The sequence below is a fragment of the Lepisosteus platostomus genome, chromosome 17 (genome assembly GCF_059453375.1).
Source record: "Lepisosteus platostomus isolate fLepPlt1 chromosome 17, fLepPlt1.hap1, whole genome shotgun sequence".
Classification (NCBI taxonomy): Eukaryota; Metazoa; Chordata; class Actinopteri; order Semionotiformes; family Lepisosteidae; genus Lepisosteus; species Lepisosteus platostomus.
In genome coordinates, this window is record NC_142627.1 from 14,697,827 (window position 1) to 14,711,585 (window position 13,759).

At 34.4% G+C, this 13,759-nt stretch overlaps 1 long non-coding RNA gene across 8 annotated transcripts in view; it reads right to left on the reverse strand.

Moving 5' to 3' along the window:
* Positions 1-13,759, reverse strand: part of LOC148646213 (uncharacterized) — a 460,577-nt gene that overhangs the window by 409,857 nt on the left and 36,961 nt on the right. Inside the window, exon 3 of one of the 8 annotated variants that reach the window (XR_015927987.1) lies at positions 9,695-9,775. The exons of the other annotated variants lie outside the window; for them this stretch is intronic. This is a non-coding gene — a long non-coding RNA (uncharacterized LOC148646213). The remainder of the gene's footprint in view (positions 1-9,694; positions 9,776-13,759) is intronic. 8 annotated transcript variants of the gene reach the window in all.

The following is a 13,759-nucleotide window of genomic DNA, read 5'->3' on the forward strand; positions in this document are numbered from 1 at the left end:
CCTAATGTATAATTCAAATAATGATATGCAGAAATCTATTACTGTATATAATAAAGCTTTAACATCCCTTAAAACTCAGAAGAAAACTTATATTATGGGTAAAATGAGCTGGGCTTGAAAATGAAAAATGAAACTATATAAAAAAGCAATTTTCATAAGGGCTCTGCTATCACTCAGTCCTACTGGTCTTTAACGCCAGTGGACAAAAATTATAAATTACGTAAAAAGAGAGCAACTCTTCTGATAGATCAGAAGTCTCCTGGGATCCACGTGAAACACATAGACTCTAATTAATATAAAACACAAAAATCAGAAAACATGCAGCTGCAGTACAGATGGAAAATTTTCTAGTTATGTGTGAAGTGAAAAAGTGTTATTAATCTTTTATGACACTTTTGTGTCAGTATTATGGTTAAATAAATCATTTAAAATAATGTGTAAGAGTATACAGCACTCAGTGGTGCATTGAATTCTTAGGGCCTGACTCTTTTGCACCCTTTGAATTGCTAATTTAAGAATTTGGTTTATGTATAACCTATATGATATGTATCATATCATTGTTTCTACCTTTGCTACACATTAATTAACACACAAATATTCTTGCACTGACATTTTGCTTTTTTTTTTCAAAGTATCATTAAATAACGAGAGCGTTATTTAAAATGTTTGGAGAATACTAAATCAGCAATAGATACAGTAGTCTGAAGAGGTTGGTGAAAATTAAATCTCTCTTGTCACACCACTAATAGGCCTGACTTCACTCAAAATTTAATTTCATAAACCACTGTTCTTGTTTCACATTTTTAGATCTGTAACAGTCTATTAGAGGGAGTATAACTGACAGTGTATTACAAGAGGTCATTACAAGATTATGTAAACTCTAAACTCTGATTTTCATTACATGTCCATTTACATCCAGATTATTATGCAAGAAGTAATGTTTGAGTAGAAACTACAGTAGCCTTTGCACTGCACAAAGATTTCAGCACATGATATGGTGAAAGAATTCATTTATTAGCAGTGTTTGTAAAGACACTTATACATTAACTTTCATTGTGTAATTTCAGGAAGAGATGTCCCATACAATTTAATTTACACTTTTTTTCAGTGACGTTAAACAACAATTTGTTTCATGTACTTGTGTTAAATACCCATTCTTTCATGTTTCCATGTGTACACAGTAAAAACTGAGGATTTTGTTGGAAAAATATTATCCTTGGACCATACGTACATTTATAAATATTCAGTACATCAAGCTTTCGATATACTTTGGTGCACATGAACTGAGTAGCTGTCAAAATTACAACAGGCAACTCAAGTAATTATGCAGATTTATGCAAAACATTAACAAGAAGAATTAAATGCACAAATGAGGTGGCTACACTTGAATTGTTAAGATTATGAATAATTACCATGAATCTTTTTGCTCTTAATATAACTTGTTTTTGATAAACAAAGCCTTAATTATCAGAATACTTCTGAGAATTTTGGTGACCTTCATTAATCTTACAAAACAAGTCTCTTGTGCTCGGCTTTGTAAAAGGCACATGCTTGGAATAAGTACACAAACAACAGGAGTTGCATATGCTAATAGCCACTTCAAACCTTGAGTGTGTGTCCAGGTATATATTAAAGAAGAGCCACGAGCATCACTATTCGGCATATTCTTTATTTTGAGTTCACTTTATTTTTTGTTTGGCCGTTTCGTACAGTATGTTGGTTAAAACATTCCACACTTAGTTCCTATATGTTTTTTTAGTACATCATTACAATACAGTCTGTTGTGACAATTGTTTTTATGCATATATTTTACATACAGTATGTTGGTACTGTACGAGGCATGTGTTCAGCACCTTGTGTGATTTTGCTCTCCATCTCGTACAAAACATGGTATTCATCCGCATAGTCAATTTCAGCACAAATTTGTAACACCAACATTTGCAACAGTGTAGCAATGTACCGCTCAAATATTGCAATGCTATTATCCTCCCAGCTGCCTCTATGGCAATACGTACTGCGCAGGCCTAGTTCGTTTGTCTAGGGACTTGTAGTGATAAAGGACTTTGGAGGCATTTAGTCCTTAATGCTACCCACAATATCCCCTCTCTAGAGTACAAACTGTCAAATAATTTTTTAAAACATGTCTCGGGGGGATTTAAGTTTTGTTTCTCAAAATGTCAGGCTACTGTACTGCACGAAAATTTACTTAGAGGTCGAAATACACACTTTGAAAGCCAGCAGGTATTAAAGAGATCTTTTATGTAAAAGATCAAAAAGGTAATATGTTGTTCACTACCCATAGATCATAAAGTCTTTCAATAGAAAAAGACTTCCAAATGAACTAGAGATTTGTTTTGTTATGATAATGTTGGATTCACAAGACCGGCACAGTCTAGAAAGCTGCAAGGCAAGATAGGTTATTTAATATTTCAAGAGACAGCTGAAAGACATGGAATATGTCTATAATTATTCCTTTTTGGAGAGGGGTAATACAGTTAACATATACTGTACAGATTTTCAAATTCAGGTACAAAAATATATCAGGATTACTTTATACGATGTGATGTATGGAATTTCAATTTTTTTTTAATTCTACAGTATGTATGCTTATTCTTTCAATTCTGATTTGACTGAATACTATAATAACAATCCTTTGAAAGATAATGGTAATGATAATATTGGAGGGAGCTCCTTTCAGTTTTGCAGTGTTACACTGAAAAACATCCCCAACACAATGTATTAATGGTTCACAATATTTGAAAGGAGTTTGTGATGTACAGTACATATAGGAACTGGTTGCTAGACTAAAGTAAAGGACTGACATTTAATTTTTTATTATTGCAGCAAAAAAACTGGGACAGATTTACAGTATCTCGTACATACACTTTTGGGCAGTATTTACATTTAAGAAGAAACTTCCTTTCATTATTAAACCAATTCAATTTTAACATTTCATTTTCCCAACCTGTATTACTTAAAGGTATTAATTGTAATGTGACACTTGTTGGCACATGTATGCATTGAGTTAATTGTATTATTTTCATATTGTAACTTATTTTCATACTGTTACAAATGGGGGGTTACAAAAATGGTGAATAACAGGAATTGATTAAGTGGCTTAGCCAAAAACTAAAATAATCATAACCCCCAACTTGTACAGATTTGTCAAAGAATATAACTGGGTGATTGCTATCGTTAGTGAATTATTTGTTGTCTGTCACAGTTCTAGTGAAAAGAGTGAAAATTCAGGCACACTTAGATAAACAAATATTTATTAACAATGACAGAGACACACGCTACAGTACAGATAACATAAACGTACAACACACAAGTGTCCCTATGTACATTACAAGTTTACAGACAAGGTGTTTCTGAGACCTACGTCTAGACCACCCAGGAAACCCTGACTGTTACCAAGTATTCACCTCCTGTTATAAATAATGCCAACAGAGGACACATTAAGAGATAAACATCCTTGTAAACTAAATGTGATACAACTTGGAGTTAATTCTATCTCTCTGCAAACTTGGAAGCCACAAAATAAATGGGAGCCTATCTCCCTATTCTAAAATTGCTCCCACCAAGTAGGAAAGGATTTTTAAGGAACTCTTCCCTAAAGTTCCCTAAAAACACAAAATAGCAAGCTCTCTTAGCAGGTTAAATATTTAAGTCCAGTTGGGTCTTTTCAGATCATCTTGAACCTCTCGCCTGGCACAAGCTTTATCCTCTGTCTCCACCTCTGCTCTCTTCCTTTTTCCTTTTTTCTCTGTCTTGATCTGATCTTATATGGTGTCTTTCTGGACTGCTGACTGACATTCAATCAATAATGAAGAATGTATTGAACTAAGGTAAACCAAGGTAAACTTTATGATTACTTTGATCATCCCCCCCCCCCCAACATTCCAGGAAACAACCGCTTTGCTTTGAAGCTGGAAAACACTGCCAGATGTTACTCTTTTATCTCTCTAAGAGATACTTCCTAGTCACCAATAGTTGTAATAATACAAATGAAGCAAATAAGAACAATGGATTTAAAAGCTCAGCCTCTTAAGTATGTTGTCATACTCAGAAACATGTATAGAGGTGAACTTAAAAAAAAACTTTTATATAATAACTTCATGTGTTTGATCTATCTTTTATATGGGTGATGGACAATTACAATTCAAAACCATTTCTCTCACTAGTCAAAGTGACCAAGTGGGTGGCTACCCAAAAACATTATAAAATAAAATAATGGAGTTGTTTAGTTCAAGGACTACTAGAAAGATAAGGTGAGGTTCTCACTATTTTATATAGCAGTATATATACAGTATATCAAGGACTAATTTGCAGATCCACATGATGGTGTACAGAAATGATGCTCATGAGGATTCATCACGCTGAGGCATTCCACAAACACATTCCTACGATATGGCAATGTCTGTAGCCTAGGCCCCTCTTTCTCTCTACTTATCTTCTGACCCTCAGGCAAACAGATGTCCCCTCAGCCAAATCAAAATAGGACTGCTGTTCCCTCCCCCTGTAAGAACTCTCTAATTTATCTAATAAAATATTAAGTACTGTAATCTAAAGCATTTGACTGATACTTAAAGTATAACCATGGCTGTTTTTCATGTCCTACATTTTTTTGTTTCTGTTATGTTGTGGTTCATTAAAGCTATATAAAAATAAGGGGGTGGCTCATTTTCAAAATACAAACTGCAAATGTCTTCACTTTTAGTTGCACATCCACATTAATCCACATGTTCAATTCTGGTTGAATACATTTCTGTTCAGATCTTTTATCTGTTGAATGTTGCAGAAACATACGTTTGGATTTCAATGCATTTTGTAGTGCACTATGGTACAGCATTGAGCATCAGAAAGCCAGCACGATCTGATAAGGGTCACAGCAACCTAGAGTCTAACCCTATAAGGTGCAAGGCTGGACTATGCCAAGGATCTGATGCTATTCCTTCGCAAGCCACATGCACAAGCGCACAGTAACAACCGAGAGACACATGTAACCTAGCCTGCCTGTCCTTTTTTAATTTCATACTGTAGGAAACTGGAGCACCTGGTGAAAATCCATATCGTAGAACATTCTCAACAACGACGGAGTCTCAGTTTGCTATCGATTGAATACGGAAACCAGGAGCTGTGTCACAGCACCATGAAACCTCTTAAATCATAATATAAATATAATCCACTTTGTTACATAATTTTATGTAAAGAAAAAAAAACCTCAAGAAATTAAAACTGTTCTACTACATCAAGATATTATTCAGACTTCCATCAGCTTAGCCAATGTATTGTTGAGGAAAAATGTATTTAGAACATATTCTCATTTCTGTTAAACCTGCGCCACACTACAGGACTCGACACAACTTCTAGTCAGAGAGCATGTCAAATTTAACGACTGCAGCTGCTGAATCTCCCTCCCTTTTCTGTCCTAGAGGGTAGGGTGTCAAATTATATGACTAGAAATATATCATAAAAGATCACAAATTTCATCAGCATTATAATTATGTTACTAAATCATTTTACTGATAAAATACAGTATATTACAGTATGTTGGAATGCTGGTACAGTATATCTAAAAAACAGTAGCCCAGAACACCTGATGTGTAGACTTTTATTTCAAATATAAAAAATGATTACAAAAATTAACCTTAACAGTTTGATTAATAGATGCCTCAGATACAGAAAACAGAATAAAGGTAATACCTGTAAGTATGAAACTAAGTCTTCATTTGTAAAGCCTAGCGCTTGAAGTATAAAAATATTTTACCAATAAATTATTTACCTTTCACATACAAATACTATTTTTTTTTTTTGCTCCCTCCCTATTTTACAAAAACGATCTGACACATTAGGAAGCTGAAATACTATACAGTATGTACTATTAATGCTGCCCCAGTTAATCCAGAAACTCACGAAGACATTGTTAAGGATCAAGTCCTGTAGTTAATGTAGGAACTCACTGTCCTCACAGGTTTATAAAGACACCCGCAGCTAAACACATTTGATGACCCTTCCTTATCATTCATTTAGATTCAGTTAACTCTGAGGAGTAGCATATTTTGGAGGAAATTCCAAAGGGTTAAGGTTTTTACTAACCAATATATATAAATATATCAATTTCAAGAATAACAGGTTCAAAACCTATTAGTTTAATCTTGATAAAACCCAAGATAAACACCAATAAATGTCTGACTAGAAAAACGAAATAAAAAAGTCGAGGTGCAACAGGCACACATCAGAAACTTCACTGTAATGGGCAAGCATTCACCCATTGGACCAACATCTTTCAATTTATTAGCATGACAAAGGACACAATTATTTTGGATATGCCTGAATGCAATTTTCATTAACTTTGCAATGATTTATTAACAAAAGTGTCAGGAATGTAATAAAAGCAGCAGGACTCCTCAAAATGCCAAAATAAAAAAAATAAATAAAATCGAAGAGCAGCAGAATTTCCAAATATGCCTTCCAGCATCAGGTCAATAGGGTTTCCTGATTCTATCACAAGCATCATGGTGAGTGAACTATGCAATTAACAAAGAGTAAGCACAAAAAATGCTAATATCTCATTTAAATGTAATTATACAAAGATTACTGCTCACTGAAACAGCAAAAAGGATCTTCTTAATTGTCACCCAAAGTTAAAAATTCAATGTTGGCTTCTATTGTGCTTCTATAGCCAGAGTAATTCTAAATACTATCAGGTTGCTATACACAAATACAAGCCACAGACACAGATGATGGACAGACAGATGTGCATACACATGGATGAATGAATACAGTACATAGATAATAATTAGGTCTTATAAAATAAAGTTTTTTATAAATTCACAGAAATAAAAGCAATGAAATTGAAGTCCAAATGAAAAATACATATGATTAAAAACTGGTATTTTTTATTGCAAAGTGTTTCAAAGGAACAGTCTAGGAGCAATTCATCAAACCAAAGCACTGGCATTAAAGCTGGTTAGTACCAATGCTAACTTGTCTAGATAAAAAGCTTGCATCAGGAAAGTGTATGATCACCCTGTTGTGTAAACTTTTTTTTTTCATGATTATGGAATATTATTTTATACTGATTTCATTTCCTTCTGATTTATAGGATTTTTTCAATCTTTTTGGTCATATCACTACATTGAATCACTAAAACACAGATATATTTATGACAGAACCGACTGCATTAATAAACAATATCATAACTACAATACTGGATTTGAAACTGGTAACCATCCACAAACAACTCCGGAAATGGTTTTCATATTACTCTTGCATCTGATTATTACAGTAGGTGTAGCAAAGCACTACAAACATCATTAAACAAAATGCAATCCTATGATCTACAGGCTTCACGAGTAGCATATTGTATGTTGTGGAAAACTGGCTTAATACTAAGATTTGCTAAAAAAAAATGTTATCTTCACCATTGTACTTGCAGTGCAGCATAATCTTTGAGCACACAATTTATCTTTAAAAAGTATGGATTTCACCAAGAACCCACTGTAAGAAGACAAACACAACTTTGTGAGTTTATAGATTGAAAATATATTCAAGGAAAGTCAAAGAGTACACTTATTTTGTTTTCTGAGAGAGACCTGAAAATAAAACACAGAAATCACAGGAAAACAGAAAAATGGCCAGAGGCAGGTACTGTAGCAGCTCAGTCCAATGACTTTCCTGCTTGAGGGCTGTTAGACACTGCCAGCGCGGTAGCCCAACATAAAACTCAGACCACAGCAGTACGTGCTGCAGACCCCTGCAGCAGATTAGAATCATTAGGATTTCATCAATTAATAAGAGACCTTAGGAAAAAAACTCTTTAAAGATATACAGTACTGTTCATCCCAAGTTGCATATTTCTAAGGATTGTTAATACCAATTGACCATTTATAATCATATTTTAACATAGGAATTTTATGATTATAATTCCCAAAGGATTTTGCCCGAAATTTAACACTTTTTCTTTTGATTCTGACACCACCCAGAGTAACACTCAGAGACTTCTAGAACAATTTTCTAGGAAACTAATGTTTTAACATACTGTAAAGTATGTAATTATTTTGTGTCAAGAGGAAGGATTACTCAAAATGACATTCACACATATTTACAGCAGTTTTACAGTTATTAACAGGATCTATAAAATAGTTTAACACAAAAAGCCAAAATTTGTATATTGTTACTTCATGATCTATTGACACTAAATAGACCAAAGACTGAACATAGTGAGGTTGTTGCGAAAAAATGCAGCATACCCTAAAGCGATACCTCAGAAGAAAATGATATACAGTATTGCATAGAAGATAAAAAAATACATATACAGTAATCAAATAAAATTCATACAGAGTATAAACACTTTCACACTGAAACTCAGAACCTACAGTATCTCTTCATAACAACCCAAGATTCATTTGCAGAATGCAAATGCTACTTTGAAGCAGGATAGTGTATGTAATTAAGCAGAATACAGAACAGTTTTTGCCAACTATTCCTGAAGCTTTACTGGCTAGTCACCAGATGAATGAGTTACCCTTTTTCCTTCAGGAAAAGAAAATAAGCCTAACATTGCAATTTGCAGAACCAAATAAATCAATGCAATTGCTACAAATATTTCTAGTTGAAGAAAATGTATATGTTAAATTACACACTGCAGGTGTTCTCCTTTATTTACTCATTCTTAGTAGATATATGAAACACAGCTAATAAAATGTGCAACAGTAGGATGAAAAGCAATTAGCTGCATGCTATTTAATGGGTAGTTTCTGCAAAGTTTTTACTTTGCGATGAATTTCATTCAAACTTAAAAGTGTATAAATATAAAAAAGTAGAAATTGCCACAGAGGTATTGTTTTTAAATTTAAATACATAAATGCTGTACAGTAGGTGCTTAAAGTAATGCTACATTTTTTATTTTTACTAAACACTCTATGTCAAAATTCTAAAACCAGATTAGTGCAGGCCCATAAGCATCTGTATCAAGAGATAGCATCTGCAAAACAAAATATTTCAGAGGAAAGATACTGTATGTCAATAGATACAATTGCACACACTTTAAGGAAAAAATACATGAAGTAAACACAAATGGAATCATTAGATTAAAAATATCTATCTGCACATACCAAAGAATTCAGCAATATTTCAAAAAGAAAACCTATTAAAACATATTGCATAATACACAAAACTCCAAAAAGTACTATTCTTTTCTATTTGATCACAAATATCGATGCATTAAACAAATTATAAACGTGGAGTGCAAAACTCACAGTGATTTTTCATTTCACCACAAATAGTATATTTTGAATTGCATCAAAGATAAGTTTTAATTTTAATGCTTTTATTAAGTTATCAGTTAATGTCCTTTAAAAAAATCAGCTGTTACAATAAACTAATAATAAAACCATTGCATTTCTGCCGTAACACAAGTTTTATATTTTAATAGTAAATTGCATCATTTTCTATATGATAACAACAACTAGCAACTGGACAGTTTTCTAAGCTTAAATAATTACTCCATGCACTTTATGTTAAGAATATGTTTCCTACATTCATTCCTGCAAGCCTGCATGTTGCACATATCTCTGCACCTGGACAGCCTGTATGTGGAATTTTGATACAGTTGTCTCTAATTTGCTAACTTCAGTTAGTGCCATATTACTTCTGGGGCCTGGATTCATATCAAAGTAGTTTACAGTACCAGTGGTAGTGGCACTGAAGCCAAGGTCTGGCAGGTCAGAAGAGTTCAGTTGAGTCCAAGCTTTCTGGAGGGTATTCAACCCTGGAAATACAAAATCCCATTTAAACAACTTTTTTTCTGCCTCAGTCCAGTTAACCTCTGGATTCTGCCAAGCCTGAGGTTGTTTAGAAATACACTCAGCCGGGTCTAGCTCTGTATCACCCTCGCTATTAGACTCATTTTAATACGTTTACTTTGAGCCAGCTCCCAGTACACATGGGTATTACATTTGGCTGAATTATTCTAGCATATTCAAAGGCACAGGTCCTATCTATTAAAACAATTTGTAGAGTCCATTTCTGAAGAAGAGATCTTTTATGTTATGAAAAAGTAATGTCCAAAGGAATAGTTAGGTTCTTGAGTTCTTTATATAACAATTGATACTAATATTTGCATGAATTTCCACAATGAATCAATATTGATGCTGTTTCTGGTGGCATCTAATTGTTCCCATAGAATGCACTGGCCACCAATTTATGAAATTCACATTCTCTTTATAATCTCTCATTTGACCAATTGTTAGCTATGATGCACAATCTCAGTAAGCAATACTGCACTAAAGTGAGGTAAGAAAAATCAGGTAAATACTAAAAGTAAGATACAAAATGTTAAACAACTTTGAAAACAGGAAGGTAGTGTCTTCAGGTGATGACAGCAAAATATCCTATAATGGTCAACAGCTCTCCACTTGAATGTTTCTTCTTTAATTTTTGGGAACAGTTTTTATTCTACAGCTACAGATAATTTGTTGTGTTAGAGTGTACTGTATGCCACTGGTTTGTAAATCTAATGTGCTCACAATTTTAGATGCTTCCATTTACAGTGTAATGTAACATTACAGTATGTACAGTATAAGTATAATACTGACCAGAATAGTCATTGCAACATCAGCAACCTGCACGCTTCTTGAGCATTTTGTGCACTTTGCAAATTAAAGTACCTCCATTTATCTTTCTCAAAGAAATTAAATTTTATTTGTACAACTGATGGAAAGAGATAAGATGCAAAAGAGTAAGATTCATAGTGCTATGATGTTTTCAGATTCTGCTTTATTTTTTAGAGCCTGCGACAAAGTGCAGCCTACATGTTAAGACACAGTTTATAAACAAGGTGTGTTCTGGTTAATCTTTCCCTCCCAGACTTTGTACTGCAGAACAAGAAAGCTTGTGATGAAATCTTCAATAATGAAGCAACATCCAACACTAAAACAAAAAAAGAAACCTACATTAACTATTAGGATTGTGACCCACTGTAACCAATTTTGGAATAAATTTCCCTGAACATTCCCACTCCCCAAAAATTGTCATAATCAAAACAGCTCTGTTCTTTGCAGGAGTGTATATTAAACATCTAGTATGTAACCAGTCCTGTTTATATTACTTGACACAACATTTTGAAAAAGGAAAGGATGTGCAGTAAATTCATTTATACATTCCAGCTAAGTAACACATTTACAGAGAGAAGAAATGGGCTACCACCAGAGCAGCTGTACTGAATATCCACCAACAACTTGTTTATTTTTGTATTTTTATTTTAGCACTAATGTAGGTTTCTAACAACTAAATTAGTTCTATTTGTGACTTGCCATTTACTGTATAGAGGTAAAATCAAATTGATCTAATTTCAGATACAGAATAATCCTAACAAGCTATGAATGTCAACAAGCACGATCAATTGTACAAGTCTGCCTTGGCACTGGTCCTACATGTCTAAAACAGCTGGCGACTATCCAGTTAGTTAAATATCTAGTCATTCTTTTTTCAATAAAGTGATATATTCTGATGAGAATAAAACATGAAAAACCAATAACATTTTCTGTTATTCAAATTGTCAGTTCTGTGCTTTACAATGTTTAGAGCAGGCTTAAGTGTTCCTTTGTGGCATTTACCCAGAAATTGTGTTCATTTATGATTATGAACCTGTTTTTGTAAAGGCTTAAATGTATATATTTGGGTGAATATTATCCTGTTTTTAAATAAGTCTACAGTATGAGATAAGATTATAATAACATGTAAAACTGACAACTTCTGCTTCTCATTCAGAAAATTAAATACTATTCTTATACCTGTATAAAATAGTTTAAGATGTATTTCTTAAAGAATTACATACAGTATTTAAACATCGGTTTCCTTTTAACAATTACAATTAAAGAAGATTATTTAACAAAGTACATAAAAAGTATCCCCTTAATTAATAGTTAGGGTGCCATCTTGGAGATTAACATTTTTCTAGTTATTTCAATATCCTGTCAATACACTCAATTCACCACTAATCCCTCTCTGAATAGAAATTTGGATTCTCCCTGTTCATCTTCCATGTGTAGTGGTCACAAAATGCCCCAAAGGAAATAACACAGCACATGTCATTAGCTATAAATACTGTTGTTCTGTGTACCAATCAGTTTTTCTAATTCCAACATCCTTTTCCTCTTTTCCTCCTCTGCCCCCTCCGCAGGCCTCTCTATACAGTATCTATTCCTCTTGACTCCACCACCCTCTCCCCCTCCTGCTCTGCCAAAAGCCTTGGTGTCACTCTTAACCCCTTCCTCTCCTCTTCCCTGGACTTTTCTTATCTGGCACTCTTCTGCCATCTCCTCTTGACCAACAGTCACAGAGTCCCCTCATCTCCATCCTCGTTCCTCGGTGGAATGAACTAGGACTGCTCTGTTCCTCATCACCTTTTGGCACCTTTTCTCAAGACACATTGTTTAGACAGCACCTGTGTCCACTCAGCTATTAACTACAGTATATCCTACAGTAACTCTTGCATTGTACTGCACTAAATGTTATTGAGTTCTCATTCTGGTAAGGTAATTCAGTTGTTGCACTTTTTCACTGGAAATATGGGTCACATATTGGTTTTGTTTTCCCATGGCACTTCTGTTGCACTTTCTATAATATAATTATTGTATCTGCTCTATGTTGTACAATATGTTGTACAATATCAAAAACACTGTAGATCGCACAACACAGGGCACCTGCAAAGCAAATATATAATGAATTAAATATGCGCAAAATACCCATGTTCAAAACATATAGACTACTTAAACCAGCAGCCATATCACCCTGCAACTCACAACTGGCAACCCACTGAAGCTAAGCAGGTGTGAGCCTGGTCAGTACCTGGATGGGAGACCTCCTGGGAAAAACTAAGGTTGCTGCTGGAAGAGGTGTTAGTGGGGCCAGCAGGGGGCGCTCACCCTGTGGTCCATGTGGGTCCTAATGCCCCAGTATAGTGATGGGGACACTATACTGTAAACAGGCGCCGTCCTTCGGATGAGACGTAAAACCGAGGTCCTGACTCTCTGTGGTCATTAAAAATCCCAGGGCTCTTCTCGAAAAGAGTAGGGGTGTACCCCGGTGTCCTGGCCAAATTTCCAATTGGCCCTTACTAATCATGGCCTCCTAATAATCCCCCTCTATGAATTGGCTACATTACTCTGCTCTCCTCCCCACTGATAGCTGATGTGTGGTGAGCGTTCTGGCGCACTATGGCTGCCGTCGCATCATCCAGGTGGATGCTGCACATTGGTGGTGGTGGAGGGGAGTCCCCATTACCTGTAAAGCGCTTTGAGTGGAGTGTCCAGAAAAGCGCTATATAAGTGTAAGCAATTATTATAATTATTATTATTATTAAAATTAAAATGGATCAATTTTCCATCTTGCATTATGCATTGCAATTGCAATTGCTATGCATTATATTGTAATGTCATGTTTTCATTATATTCTTTTTAATATTTAGTTTAGTCTTTATGCACTTAATTGTTCCAGTGAAGATTACTGCTATGTTCCAATTCCATTAATTAAAATGTATTGTTAAACTATTTTAATAACAGATCTTGATTTCTTAGTGTCTGACTGCAAACTTCCTCTGCTTTAAAATGTGTTGCTTGCTTAATTGCACCAGAAATCCATCTACCCCATCCATTAAAATACTTCAGTGTACCATAAAGTGTTACATACTGTATCAGGTGCAAGTTAACATACCTCCTCTATTTGCTTGACATATCAAAATTTCTGTGTCCCT